General features: G+C 45.5%; 1 long non-coding RNA gene across 1 annotated transcript in view; it reads left to right on the top strand.

Moving 5' to 3' along the window:
• Positions 1-455: 455 nt before the first annotated feature.
• The window catches only part of LOC109291483, a 23,390-nt gene continuing 10,548 nt past the window's right edge, over positions 456-13,297 (top strand). The window contains exons 1-3 of the long non-coding RNA XR_002095858.1: positions 456-583; positions 10,404-10,406; positions 12,866-12,874. This is a non-coding gene — a long non-coding RNA (uncharacterized LOC109291483). The remainder of the gene's footprint in view (positions 584-10,403; positions 10,407-12,865; positions 12,875-13,297) is intronic.

Consider the following 13,297-nt stretch of genomic DNA (forward strand, 5'->3'; position numbering starts at 1 on the left):
CCTGTAAGCAGGACAATAGGAAGATCCAGCCATTGACAGAACCACTGAATGGAGGGAGATGGGCATTTGGATGATGGTTCCCATGAGCCCGTGTGGGACTGTTTTTGTTTCCACTGTTGGAGCTGTGTGGGTCACATTGTTCCTGAACTGTCAGCGTGTTTTTTTTATCTGCAGCCGATCAGACATCCTCAGATGTACCTGTTCTGCAACCCCCACTTCAACCTCCCCCCCGCTCCACGAGCCCAGCTTGCTGTTGCGTGTGGCTATTAGCTCTTTACATAGGCAAGATCTGAGCAAAGCTGCATATTTCCCCACCAAAACTGTGTTAACATCACAGAAATAAAAAGGATTGTGAGTTAGACAGTGGGAATTGTGTGCTGCTCAGAGGAAAGAGTGGAGCAGGTCCTCCATACACTGCCTACTTGCCCGGATGAGCAAACCCACTGCAATACAGGTTTCCCTTGCCAGCTGCTGGGGTTAGGTTCCTGAAAGTTTTGGTGGTTGGCAAGGCAAAAGGCTTATGGGGAAAATGGCAGGTGGCGGGCTGATATGCAGCCATGGAAAACCGTGATTACTCAAAACTGTACACCAAAATGGCATATAAGATACAACCTCCCACCCTGCATCACCTCTTCTCCTGGACTCACTATATGGAGAATGAACCTGCCTTCACCCCACAACTGTCCCGTCCCCATGAGGGTAATCTGCCCCGCAAGGGCATGAGGAGGAATGGTTCTGTTCACTCCCCTGCCTGTCCCTCATCTCTGCATGTTACACAACTTCTTAAGGGCCAGACTTTCGATCTTAAGATCACCAGGGCAGCGACCGCTTCTTCCACCATATGCATAGATGTCTGCACATAACAATAGTCCAGCAGGGACTTGATAATGATGAGAGCATACATATATCATTGCAACAGGGATAACCAGGAGCCAGTGTTTACATGGTATTTGCCAGCTTCAGGACAGGTGTGGTAGGGAAGATGCTTGCTAGGTACCTTAGCCAGGTAATGAACTGGGCTAATAGTTATTTAGATTAACTGAAATAGGTCCCAGCCATTGCTCTAGACACATGTACAAGTTGCATTTGCCTTAAGGTAAAAGTACTGGCCAGATGGCACGGCATAAGGGAACAGAGGGGTTTCCAGAACTTTTTTGCCCAGCATGCCCCTTGTCAGCAATCAGCTAGCACCCCATGCCTGAAGCTTTCTGGGCTTCTTTCAAAAGGACCTTTGCTCCTCAGTGGTCCAGTAAAGAACGTGGGCAGCTGGCTCTGCTTGTCCCTAATAAGCCATGTGCTGTAGTCAGTCAGGAAAAGCCCTGAGGCTCATTTATTTGCTTTGTCCCTCTTCGTCTCGGAGGAAATGGGACTGGAACAAATAGGAACAATCAGCAAAACATAACCCGCAGTTTATCAACAAGCAGTTCCAGAAGGCACTCACTGCCTGGTTCCCACTGAGATGCCTGTTCTCCTTTTCAGACACTTTCCCATTAACTTGATGGCTTAACTTGCTGCAGAGAAGCTCTCAGTCATTAGTAGCCATTGGCAACCAACACCTTGCTGCTAAGAGGATGCATTTGGCAGAGCTGTGAAGCAGACGCCCCCCCTCTTTCTCCTCCACTCCACTACTCCCCACCCCAAGCAAAACTCCAGGTGATCTCTCCCTGTACTTGATGCCCACTTTGTTCCTCAGTTCCAAGAAGACTTGTGACTGGCTCAGCTGGGAATACCACACTATTGTCTGCCTTTCCTCCGCCAACTCTTTCTTTCACCCATTGCCAGCTGCTCTGTGTAACCTAGAGGGGGGGGAAAAAGCCTGAAAAATTAATAAACCCAGCAATGGGCTCTGAAGATGCACACAATGATTGTAAGTTTGGCTTTGGAGTTTTCTTGCTGCGGTGATTCTTTTAAAATCTTTTTTATCGCAAATGCATTCCTGTCATTGGAGGGTTTTATTCTGGACCGGTTTAGACTGGGGTGATCTTGCCTTGAGTAGGGGGCCAGACTAGACGGCCTTACGAGTTCCCTTCCAGCCCTGATATTCTAGGATTCGAACATGTCATTATTTCTGCGCCTGGAGGATGCTTTGGTGGGAAAAGTAGGGTTAAATGAAAAATATGGTATTCATTTTAAGAAAAGAAAGAACAAGAACACGCTGTGTGTTGCAGCCAAGGTGAATGTTTGAAATATTAATGCCATTGCAGCAGGCCGGTTGACAGGTGATGGTACGGCTTTGGCTTGCTCTCGTGACTCTCTTTTGTTCCCCAATAAGACGATCTTGTTTATTTATGCCTGAAGCAATTGTATTATGAAGAAAACGGAAGTGTGAATCATTAGAGAAAACAATGGGCAGGTAATGAGCAGAAGCGGTGGTCTTTCTAAACCAAGAATCGCTAGCTCAGCAGTAGGGAAGGGAAGGTTTGATCAAATGTTTCCTCGCAGATAGGAAGAGAAGGGTCTTGTTTTCCTTGGCTTCTCTTTTTTGTCTCCGGGCAACTTCAGTGAAAGCACAGCCCCTTGCCAGTCTAGGAACAACAGGATGTGGTACATCCAAGTTCAAGTCACATCAACATTCGGTGGCAACACACTTAGTGGCTTTGCATTTTCTAAAGCAAAAAGTTTCTTCAAGAGAAGAAGCTGATAAAGTGGTTACTAGCCATGGGGATGACAGAGGTAATGAAGGAAGTGGGACCCGCATTCCGGTATAGCAAAATAGAGCATTGTGAAGTGATGATTTAGGGTAGGTTTCTCAAGGTGATCATCTATTTCTGCCCCCAGATATATTGTTCCTACTGAAGATATTAGCCAATTGTCTTCCTGAATTCTTTTAAAAATGCTGCCCCAAATATATATACAGGCGACCCTTGCCATTTGCGGGGGATACGTGCTCGTATCCCCTGCAAATGGTGAAATCCGTGGATAAGGCACCGCGTTCATGAACGCAGTACCCCCGGCAGCTGTGGGGGGGCACAGCGGTGGTGGCAGGAGTCCGGCAGCAGAAAGCTCCCAAGGAGCTCCAGTAAGTGTTCAAAGTGTATTTAAACTGCGGGTTCAGCATTCATAAATATTTGAAACGACGAATGCTGAACCCGCAAATAATGAGGGTTTCCTGTATATATGATTCCATAATAGTTTACGTAACTAAAATCAGGATCTCTATCACCGGGAAGCCACAGAGAGGCCATGACTCCTGTGAATCCCTAGAGATCCCAGTGCCATTTCATAAAGGTCTCTAGAGGCAGCTTCTATTTTGTTTCCAAGAGCAGCCGGTCAGAGAGAGGGAAGAAACAAAACCTGCACCCTCTCACTGAGACCTTAGGTTGTTCCTTTCTAAATTTGTTTTTCTCTTAATGCAGAGCCAGGGCCATCTTGAAAGTCGGGTTGGTTTTTTTTGCATGTGCAAATCTCTTTTCCACTGTGGTGGAGCAGGAGACAAATGGCAGCTGTCATGGAAAGAGACCAAAGGATTCGGCTATTGGCCGTGTAAAAGAACAGGTAGCATTACCAGACTTTGAAAATTCAAGCCCTGTGCACGTGTGTGGATGTGCGCACTGCATAATACAGACATGTAGCCAAAGTTAATGTTCTGTAAGTTAGTCAACATTTCAGAATGAATCCCTGTAGATTTTACTTTAATGTTTCATCAGATGACTGTAACCTTGAGAGTCAAATGCTTGACAGGTACATCTAATTACCTTACTACGCGGAGATAACGTCCAGGTTTGCTAAATGGAATCTCGGCAACCATGCCTAAGCAAACGGATGCGCCGCTGTCGTTATGTCTAGTTTTAGACTGTCTCAAAACTTAACTGTTAAAATGACGCGGCTCAACAATGAGTTGTCACTCTGTAGTGTAAAAAAGCACTCGGTACCTCAGTTTCATGGATCAGCATTTGTGATTCTTAGTTAAATCAGCAAGCATGGAATAGTTTTGTGGGCAGAAGTAAATAGGGCCTAAAATAAAGGACAGCTGTTGTAGTGTAAGAAAATTAAGAAATACATTTTTTGGCATAACTTGTGCTGCGCTTTTCTGATGAGAACTATCTGAATTTTGCCAGGCAAGTCAGAAATTAAATGCTGAATGTCGCCAGCAGCAGACATTATTAATCACCAATGCTGTTGGGTAGCTGATCAAAACGTGATGACTTGCGTGCTTTTTTAGGGAGTATTTCGTTGTCTTTTTTGTTCATTATGAAGTCAAAAACTGTTGGACTGAGAAATGATCACGTTTAGATTTCTTTTATGTTAAATGTGTCACTGAAGCAGCAAAGTGCTTTTTATGTTTCTCTGTTGCCCAAGGCACTTCTTAAAATCTCTTCTCATGAGCTAGTTTTCCCAAATGTCTAGAAAAAAGAAAAGCTTATTCCCAGTAGATTGATTTATAAGCACAGCCACTGGTTTTTAATATGCATTCTGATTTCCCTCCCCGCCCCCCGCTTTAGATGAAAGAGACTTATGCTGTGAATATTACTGGTGCAAAAAAACAGTTTTTATTCACATTGACTCATACAGTTGTGGAGTCTGGAGAGGGAAATGACTTATTGGATCATAGAGGCCATCCTTTGGCTATTACGGGACTGTCATCTAGAATATATACTGTTCTTTATCTAAGCCAGTCCAATGTAATTTGAGTGATGTACCCTAAAACAATGCTCCTGCAGAACAATTCCACAGCCTTAGAGTTCTTATATTGACCTGAGAAATGGGGGAAAAATCTTCTAAACTCTGTTTTAAGTTTCTGATCATACCCCTCCTACCACCATAGTTCATAGTCAGAGCATATACTTCCTATTTCTTTTCTGGGTGGTGCTGTCAGGTAACTGCTGCAATTTTGCCTTGCGTGCAATGGACCTTTACATCTCTAAGGCTTCTGTGGTGCCAGACACTGTTCTACAGTCATTTTGCTCTCATAGGCTGATGGGTGAGAGGCTTACACTGGATGCTCTCTCCTGGAAACTTTGCTTTGGTTACTTGGTTTCTTTCCTGAATCTAAAATGTTTTCTTTGAAAGCCCATTTGCTGTGTAGATCTGGTGTCCCTCGCCCCCAATTCCTCGTATGCACCCTTGTCATCTTTTGCCCACGCATTTAGGTCTCTGGAATCTTTTTTCTTGTCATTCATTTTCTTGTAATTTGGCTATAGTCATGTCATTGACTCCTTTCTGCAGTCCTCCAATCCATAACTTCATGCAGTCCCATAGAGAGGAACTATTGTGTCGTTGGTCCAAAGCGATATTTGTTTGCATGCACAACCTCAAGTTCCAGCATATTTTTGTACAGTTCTGAATAAAAACATGTGGTTGCCTGAAATTAGTTTCTTAAGTCAGGGCAGGCAGGAAAGGGTGTAAGTCAGCACATAAATTGTTTCTAAATGTCTCATATTAGATAAGTGGCTTGGAGACTTCTTTGGTGTTTTTAATCAGAACTGAAATTTTGACCCTGGCTTGAAAATAACTTTAGACTCTTGTAAAGCCAGATAAGCAATTTAGTTACCATCTGGTATCTGACCCTCACAAAAGTGTTTTATTTCTCATTGGAAAACTGTGCCACAAAAAACAGCAGAACTACTTGCTTAGGTCAGCATCGTCTTTACTATTGTATATTTTCTCGTTTCCCTAGATACTTCAGTTTGTCTAAGACAGCAAAACTCCTCAGAAAGGTGCTGACTGTCCCTCTTCCCTTTATAAGGAGAAGGGTCAAATTAATTTGCAAAACTGTTCACCTGGCTCAGTTCTTCATTCTCCAGGCTGATGGAGCTCAGGCATATTATGGAACTGCTATGGCTGTGTTCATCATCTGGTGCAGAGAAGACGGCCAATTCATAATACAGCATCAGGTTTACAGCAGAAGAGGCCACTTGTTCAAAATTTCAGCTAATGGATAAAATGTTGCCATCCCAAATGGTAAGGGTGGGAGAGGAAGTGGCATGGGGACAGATTTTCCAGAACAAGTGGGGTCTCCAAATGCACCAGTGCAGAACAGGGCTGAAGACAGCAAAAGATGGAGAATCCAGTTGGAGTACTCAAAGACAGGGAGAATCCAGGGTGATGTGACCTGGGAAACGGGGGCTAGTCCAGTAACGCAACCACAGGCAGAAAGTATCTTGCAGTTGAGAATCATATTCAGCTTTTTACTAATCCACTGCCTAGTTTTATGTAGTCTTCTGCATATATGTTTGTCCCAGCCCCCAACACTCATCTGCATGTCCTGGGAAACTACCCTTGAGTATTCTCAATGATTCACTGCAATATTTCTCAGCATTTCGCTTGTAGCCACTTCTGCTGGGCATCTGATATTTTTATTTTCATGTGCCTTGGTGGTCACTGGGGACAGGCACCAGTGTAATTTAAGTAGTTTGCTTGGGGGACTTGGTAAAAAACTTCAACCATTGGCACCTAAGCCCATTGTGAAGCACTTGATTAGTTGTCCTGAGTTTCATGTCATAAGTACCAGCAGCTCCCACTGATGTGAACGGCAGCCACTGGAGTTCAAGTTCTCAGAAATTGAGTACTTTATTTAGGGGCCTAAGTTTACATACTAAAGTTTGAAAATTTTGTCTATTCACCCCTCCCCTCCTCCCCCCACTTCCACCCACACACCATTTCTCCAAACACTAGGGAGAGGTAGTTAGCCATGTTTAGTCTGAAGTCAGGCAGAAGGGAGGGAAAGTTGGCACCTTGAAGCTTAGCTAGTTCAGAGAGACATGAACTTTCAGAGATCTAATGAAGTCTGCTGCTACCTATGACAACTAATTCATTCTTCCAAAACTGGAAGACAGGCCTTACAGCATACCATGAGGGACAGCAGATACATGACACCTGGTCTCTACATTACAATTGATGTTAAAGCACACTGCTGTTGGCACTCTCACCTCAGAGACTAAAAAAGGCCTTTCTGCTACTGCTGGATGTGAGAAACCTTCCCTATGTGAATGAGGAGTCTTTCAGGGAGCCACAGATGTGGTGAAACTCAGCCTTCTCCTAATCTAGGAGTGGGCAGTTATTTCGGCTGGAGGGCCACTTACCGAGTTCTGGCAAGCTGTTGAGGGCTGCATGGGTAGCTCTGCCCCTTGACAGGTGCCCCACCCCCTGGTCACCATCCTGTGATTGGAAGTCCCGCACCCTAGCCTCTGACCTTTGCCATCAGAAGTCCCTCTCCTTCCCCCAAAAGTACTCCTTTCAGCAAGGGGTTTTGCCATCTCAGAACAGAAAAATACAAATTATTCTAAAAAAGCGAACATCTACAACATTCATTAATTGATTTCAAAAAATATTTTTGTCCTGTTTACATGTGTCTGCGTAGTGCACATGAGGTGATTCATAGATTCATAGATGCTAGGAGTGGAAGGGACCTCAACAGATCCAGTCCGACACCCTGCCTAGCCAGGAAAGAGTGCTGGGGTCAGATGACCTCAGCCAGATGCCTATCCAGCCATAGGCCAGGCAACTGCACGTGGGCCAAACAACTGCCCAGCTATGTATGAGTGCACACAGTGTGTAATTCCAAGATAACTTGACATCTAATATCTTAACAATATAATAGCTTAAAATTAAGTCTTACTCTTGGATATCGTGGGGCAGTAGGGGCATGGGGGTGGGTAAAGCTTTGTGGGGTGCTGTGGGTATGTGGGGTGTGGGGAAGGGTGTGGGTGTGTCTGTGGGGGTGGATAGGTAGGGGTGAAGGAGCATATGGATGTGTGTGTGGATATGTGGGGTGTGGGTGGGTATGGGGTTTGTGGGGGAGGGTGGCTGAGGTGTGTGAGGGGGTGTGGGCATGGGGAGTCTGTGTGTATGGCAGTGTGAGGGGGCACATGGGTGCATGTGTATGGTGGGTGTACGTGTGGGATGCACCCTATGAACACATACACTCTGCCCTTCCCTTCCCTACACTCTCTCTCTCTCTGCCCCTTCCTACACACACACACAATCACACTCACAGACACACACACCCTGGTGTAGCTCCATGCTCCTGCGGTTTGGCGATACAGTAAGAAGCCACGAGGTGCCGGAGCAGTGTGGGAGCAGGAAAGCAGGGAAATGGCTGGTGGTGGGGCAGGCCTGGGCTGCTCAGTCCTTCTGGCTCTCCATGGGTCCTACTGCCCTGCCATCTTTGACAGGCAGCCAGGAGCAAATAAATATTAATTTACTAAATTTTTTAGGGGCCCTGCAGGCTGGATAGAATCATCTGGCAGGTTGCATCCAGCCCATGGGCCATATTTTGCCTGCCCCATCCTAATCTCTGCTGCAAAGGAGTTTTGGTGTCTGGGACTTCACAAATAAGCGTATTCTGCCTATGCCTCCTCAGAGTCTCACTCTAGGGCATGGGTGGGCAAAATGCAGCCTAGGGGCTGGATGCGGCCTGCCAGGCCATTCTATCCGGCCCACGGGGCACCCCCAAATTAAGAAAATTAATATTTATCTGCCCCGGCTGCCTGTCATGCAGCACTCAGTGGCTTGCCAAAACTCAGTAAGTGGCCCTCCACCCAAAATAATTGCCTGCCCCTGCTCTAGGCGCTGTCAGGCAGCATTCAGACTGACTGTAGCTCCTGTAATGGTGTGCAGATGACTTGGACCTATCCCAGTAAAGTTATAGTCAGACCACAATGAATATTGAGCCAGTGGGGAGCATTTCCTTGGCCAGAAGTGATGTGGCAAACAGGTGGAGTTGAAGGGAAGCCCTTTTTATTAAGTATCACATTGCAATAAGGGATATTTTAGGTTACATGTTAGGAAGAACTTTCTAACTCTGAGAGTAGATAAGCACTGAAACAGATTACCTAGGGGATCCCCATTACTGTAAGTTTTTAAATGCAAGTTAGATGCATCCTTGTCTGGAATGGTTTGGCAGTGGTGATGCAGACTTGAGCGGTGGTTGGACTAGATGACTCCTTGACTGCAGCCTTATTTTCCTATGATTCTGTAGCCAATAGCTAGTGTTATATGCTGAAGCTAGAGAGATTTATGTGCAAGCCTCATGGGTCTATTTTATGCTTTTAAATCTTCTGGCACCTTGCCAGGCTAGGTCTTTCCCAAAATCTGAAAGTGTTTGTCCAGTTTCACTCACCATATTGTGGGGGTCGTCCAAAATATTTGCTTTCTCCAGTCCCTGTAAACTTTGGAAGTCAGCTCCTGGAAAGCAAACTAAGACTGTTTTCCACATGACCTTTCCTGTATGTCCTGGGCAGGATGTTTTTGCAGGCACCATGACTAGAATCTCATTAAAGGGGAAAGAACCAAGCTTTCTGAGGCAGTCCACCCCATCCCATGGCATCTCCTAGAGAAGAGTGAGTACTGGAGGCCTCCAGAGAGAGAAATGGCCTTTCAGAAAAGGAAAGAGACTGCTTCTGACCATCCTCAAGATGAGGGACATACATTACACATAAACTGGTTTAAGTGATCAGAAACTGGTATAAACATGTAACAGGACAGATATTCAGTGCACATAAACTGGTTTGAAAGTGGCTGAAACCAGTTTCAGATAAACCTGGCTGAATGTAGTATCAGACTTAACTGATTTGAGTCAAACTGGTTTATGCATTGTTTGTCCCAGACCCCTTGCTGGTTTAAGTTAAATCAGAGTCCCCCAACATCCTGGCATGCTCTCCAGGCTGGGCAAGGCTCTCTGCTCTACAGAAGGGCTGGCCACTCCCCTTTACTCCCTGGCTGGAGCTTTGGCAGAGACTGCAGGTGTCTGCCTGGCTTGCCGGTCTGTGCTGTGGGAGACAGGATGAAGAGAGACTGGACAGGCTTAGAGCTCCTTGGAGCTAATCAACAGGTAGTATGTAATGTCCCTCCTTCCTTGGAACAAGTTGTTTAAGAAGAGTTTGAACTAATGAGAGATCCATTTGTTTTAGTGATGGGGTGATAAATGCTGTGTGAACCCCTGCTGGCTCCCTCACTGACCAGTGAGGGGGGGAACCCCTCCCTAATCATAGCCTCCTGCTAGGGCCTGGCCACATCCCCCCTGAGCTCAGCTTTGTGGAAAGGAAGGGAGGGCTGCTCTAGTGCCACCAGCTTCTAGCCTGAGCCACTGTAGGCATGTGCCAGCATTTTTTCAGTCCAGAGGGCATGTCTTTGTGGTTACATACTGATTTAGCCTAGGCAGGTTAGACTAACCTGCAAAGATTGAATCAATTCAGGCTCAGGGTTTTTGAATGTCTGTCCATAGGAGTTTTGTATCCAGTTTTAAATACCCAAAGCAATCTGGATTCTACCACTTCCCTTAGGCTAGACTGTAACAGTCCTCACTATTGAGAAGCTCTTCCTAGTATTTGGCTTCCTTCCTTCTTTTGTTGACATTTGTCCCATTACTCTACATTATACCCACTTCCTACTAGGCAACAGAGCAGTTGGCCACATCTCTTCAGAGCACAGATCTGAATCCTAGTGCTGTATGAGATGCTTAGATAGTTGCAGTTAAGGAGAGGAGCCTGCAAAACATTCAAAGCTGTGGGCCTGACTGTTCCTAGGAGCAGGAACAGAAGACAGGACAAATGGGGAGTCATTTAAAAAAAAGATTGAAAATACCAATTCACTGCTTTTGTGTTATAGCCATGGGGTTATTTTTTGGAATGATGTTTGACAGAAGGATTGGGAAGATTTGCTCACAAGCAGAGGGAGGGTTTTCTTTTTTTCTGAAAAACTAGGCTCTATTGAATCTCTTTCTTTTTTTATAACCTTCGCTTAACAAAAGGATTATGAAATGCACAGTGAGAGAGAGTGAGAAGAAAGGATGCAGGAAGAAATAAGACCAGTCTAATCTAAGTTGTTGCTTCTATTAATCATTTGAAATGAAAAGCTGTCAGATTGCTCTCTCTCAGCTTTGGGTCATAAAGGCTCTTGCTTAGAAATTAAGGTGCTGAATGGAAATCTTTTCAATAATTTTTATAGACTTTTGAGGTCTGTAGCTCCTTTTTCACTTGGTTTACATCTGATTCCATTGCTTTCAGTGAGATGAGACTGGTTCTCAGTGTCTGGAAGAATTGATATTCAATTCAATTAGCTAAATTCTTTGCTAGGTATAATTGCATAATTCCCTTGCTATAAGTAGAAAATGTAGGAGGATATAAGGGTAAACTTTTAAATACATTCAGTATTAATGAAACCCCAGGGCACTCGGGGTGAGGACAGACATAACACTTAGACTAGTTTAAAGGCCACAAGAGCCCCAAGGACTCCAGTGTCAGCCAATGAAAGGAAGTTGATCAGTAGGGGTGTGCGAAGTGGGCCGTATTTGATTCAGATTTGGATTCAGCCCAAATCAGGGGCAGTGATTCGATTCGTTGATTCGGATCACTGTCCCTGATTCGATTCAGCCAAATCTGAATCTGAAGATTCGATGCTGATTCAGAGAATCAGCAATTCAGACATAGACACAGCTTTAAATGTTTTTTCTACATACCTCGAGGTACCAGTGCGGCTTGTGAATGCTGTGATGCTGGGGCACATGGAGCGTCCCACAGGAGTACAGGCCCTCCACATGCTCAGCGGCAAACCCTGAAATGGACCAGAAGTGCTTCACTCCATGTGCCCCAGCATCCATAGATTTCACAGACATTAGGGGCTGGAAGGGACTTCATGAGGCAGGAAGTCAGCAAGTGACCCCAGCAAGAAAAAAGCGTGACTCCAACCCAAAGCCTTTGAATCCCTTCACCCTCTAGAAGTCCAATACGCTATCCATTGCACCACAGAGCCACCTACTAGGTAGATGCACATGCTACCTATAGGTATGTAGAAAAAACATCTAAAGCTGTGTCTATGTCCGAATCTCTCCGACTTGATTTGGAGGTTCCGATTTCAATTCAGAGGGATTAAAGGGTCCTCTGATTCAATTCGGATTTGGAGACTCAGCCACCAAATCAGGCTGAATCTCTGCTGAATCAAATCTGGTACCGAAGCTTCATGCAGCCCTACTGATCAGATCCTTAAAATCAGGCACACAGAAGCACAGTCCAGGCAGCTCCACTCCAATCATTTGGACAACTCCTCTACTTCCAAATCAGCTCAGGTTGCACCAAACCGTGGTCCATTTTCAGGAATCAAAGTAAACTTTGTGGCTTTGGGGGAAAGTGCTTTTTAAAAATTGCAATAGCTCTGATGGCTCTAGACACCCAGCTCCAGGGAATCCAAAAGCAAGGATCCAGCCCCCTCTCCCAACTCCCCCCCTCCCCCCCTAGGCACTCCAGTCAGGGTACCATCACACAGATTTCAGTAATATGCAGGACTGGATCTTTATTGAACTCAGTGTTAGCAAGGATGGGGAACAAAAAATTGCATTTGAGCTGTGTATTCATTGCTACCCCTCTGCTGGAAGTCTTTTAGCACTGCAATGCCTAAAACATGAGGGTGAGGACTGCTCTGACCCTGGACAGTTGTGAACTGGTTTCCAGTCAGTCGGTGACATTCTTGGAATGGTTCAACTGTCATGTCTATCTGCACCCTCACCCTTCAGGGCATTCTATAAGAGTTTAGCTTTACACCTCCAATTAATGCCAGGGAAGAACCATGGTTCCTATTCACCCAGGAAACTACAGGCCTGTTAGTCTTACCTAAGTCCTGTGGAAGCTTTTTGAGAAAATTATCCAGGAGCACATCTGCAAGGGACCAGCAGGGGGGATCATGCTTAAGGGCAGCCAACATGGGTTCATTCAAGGCAGGTCCTGTCAGACCAACCTGGTGGCTTTCTATGACCAGGTCACAAAATCACAGGTGTCGTAGTGGACATAGTCTTTCTGGGCTTTAGGAAGGCCTTTGACACTGTCTCTCACCCCATTCTAATAAAGAAATTAGGCGACTGTGGTGTCGACACCTACACAGTCAGATGGGTTGCAAATTGGCTGGAGGGTTGCACTCCAGCATCCTTTCCTAGCCATGGTAGGTGGTTGGACTTGATGATTGTGCAGGTCCCTTCCAACCCTACCAAGTATGAAACTTTGAAATTTTGGACGCAAATTTTGTGTAGATGGTTGACTCTTTTGCTATGGTATCAGGTAGTATTGTTAGGGGATTCTCATTCTCTGTCTGGAATATTTCAGTACTGTTTACCACAAATTTTGCTTAAAAATGTGGTTTCAGAAGTAGCCAATAGAGCCATGCCAATCTATACTTCTCAACCTGGAAGGACGCGGACAGTGGGGTTCCGCAGGGCTCGGTCCTCAGGCCCACGCTGTTCAACATCTTCATCAGTGATTTGGACGAGGGGGTAAAAAGCACCCTGTTCAAATTTGCTGATGACACTAAGATGTGGGGGGACGTGGGCACACTAGAAGGAAGCAACAGGCTACAATCAGACCTTGACAGG

This window comes from Gavialis gangeticus, unplaced genomic scaffold (genome assembly GCF_001723915.1).
Source record: "Gavialis gangeticus isolate Ggan-Ray unplaced genomic scaffold, GavGan_comp1, whole genome shotgun sequence".
NCBI lineage: Eukaryota > Metazoa > Chordata > Crocodylia > Gavialidae > Gavialis > Gavialis gangeticus.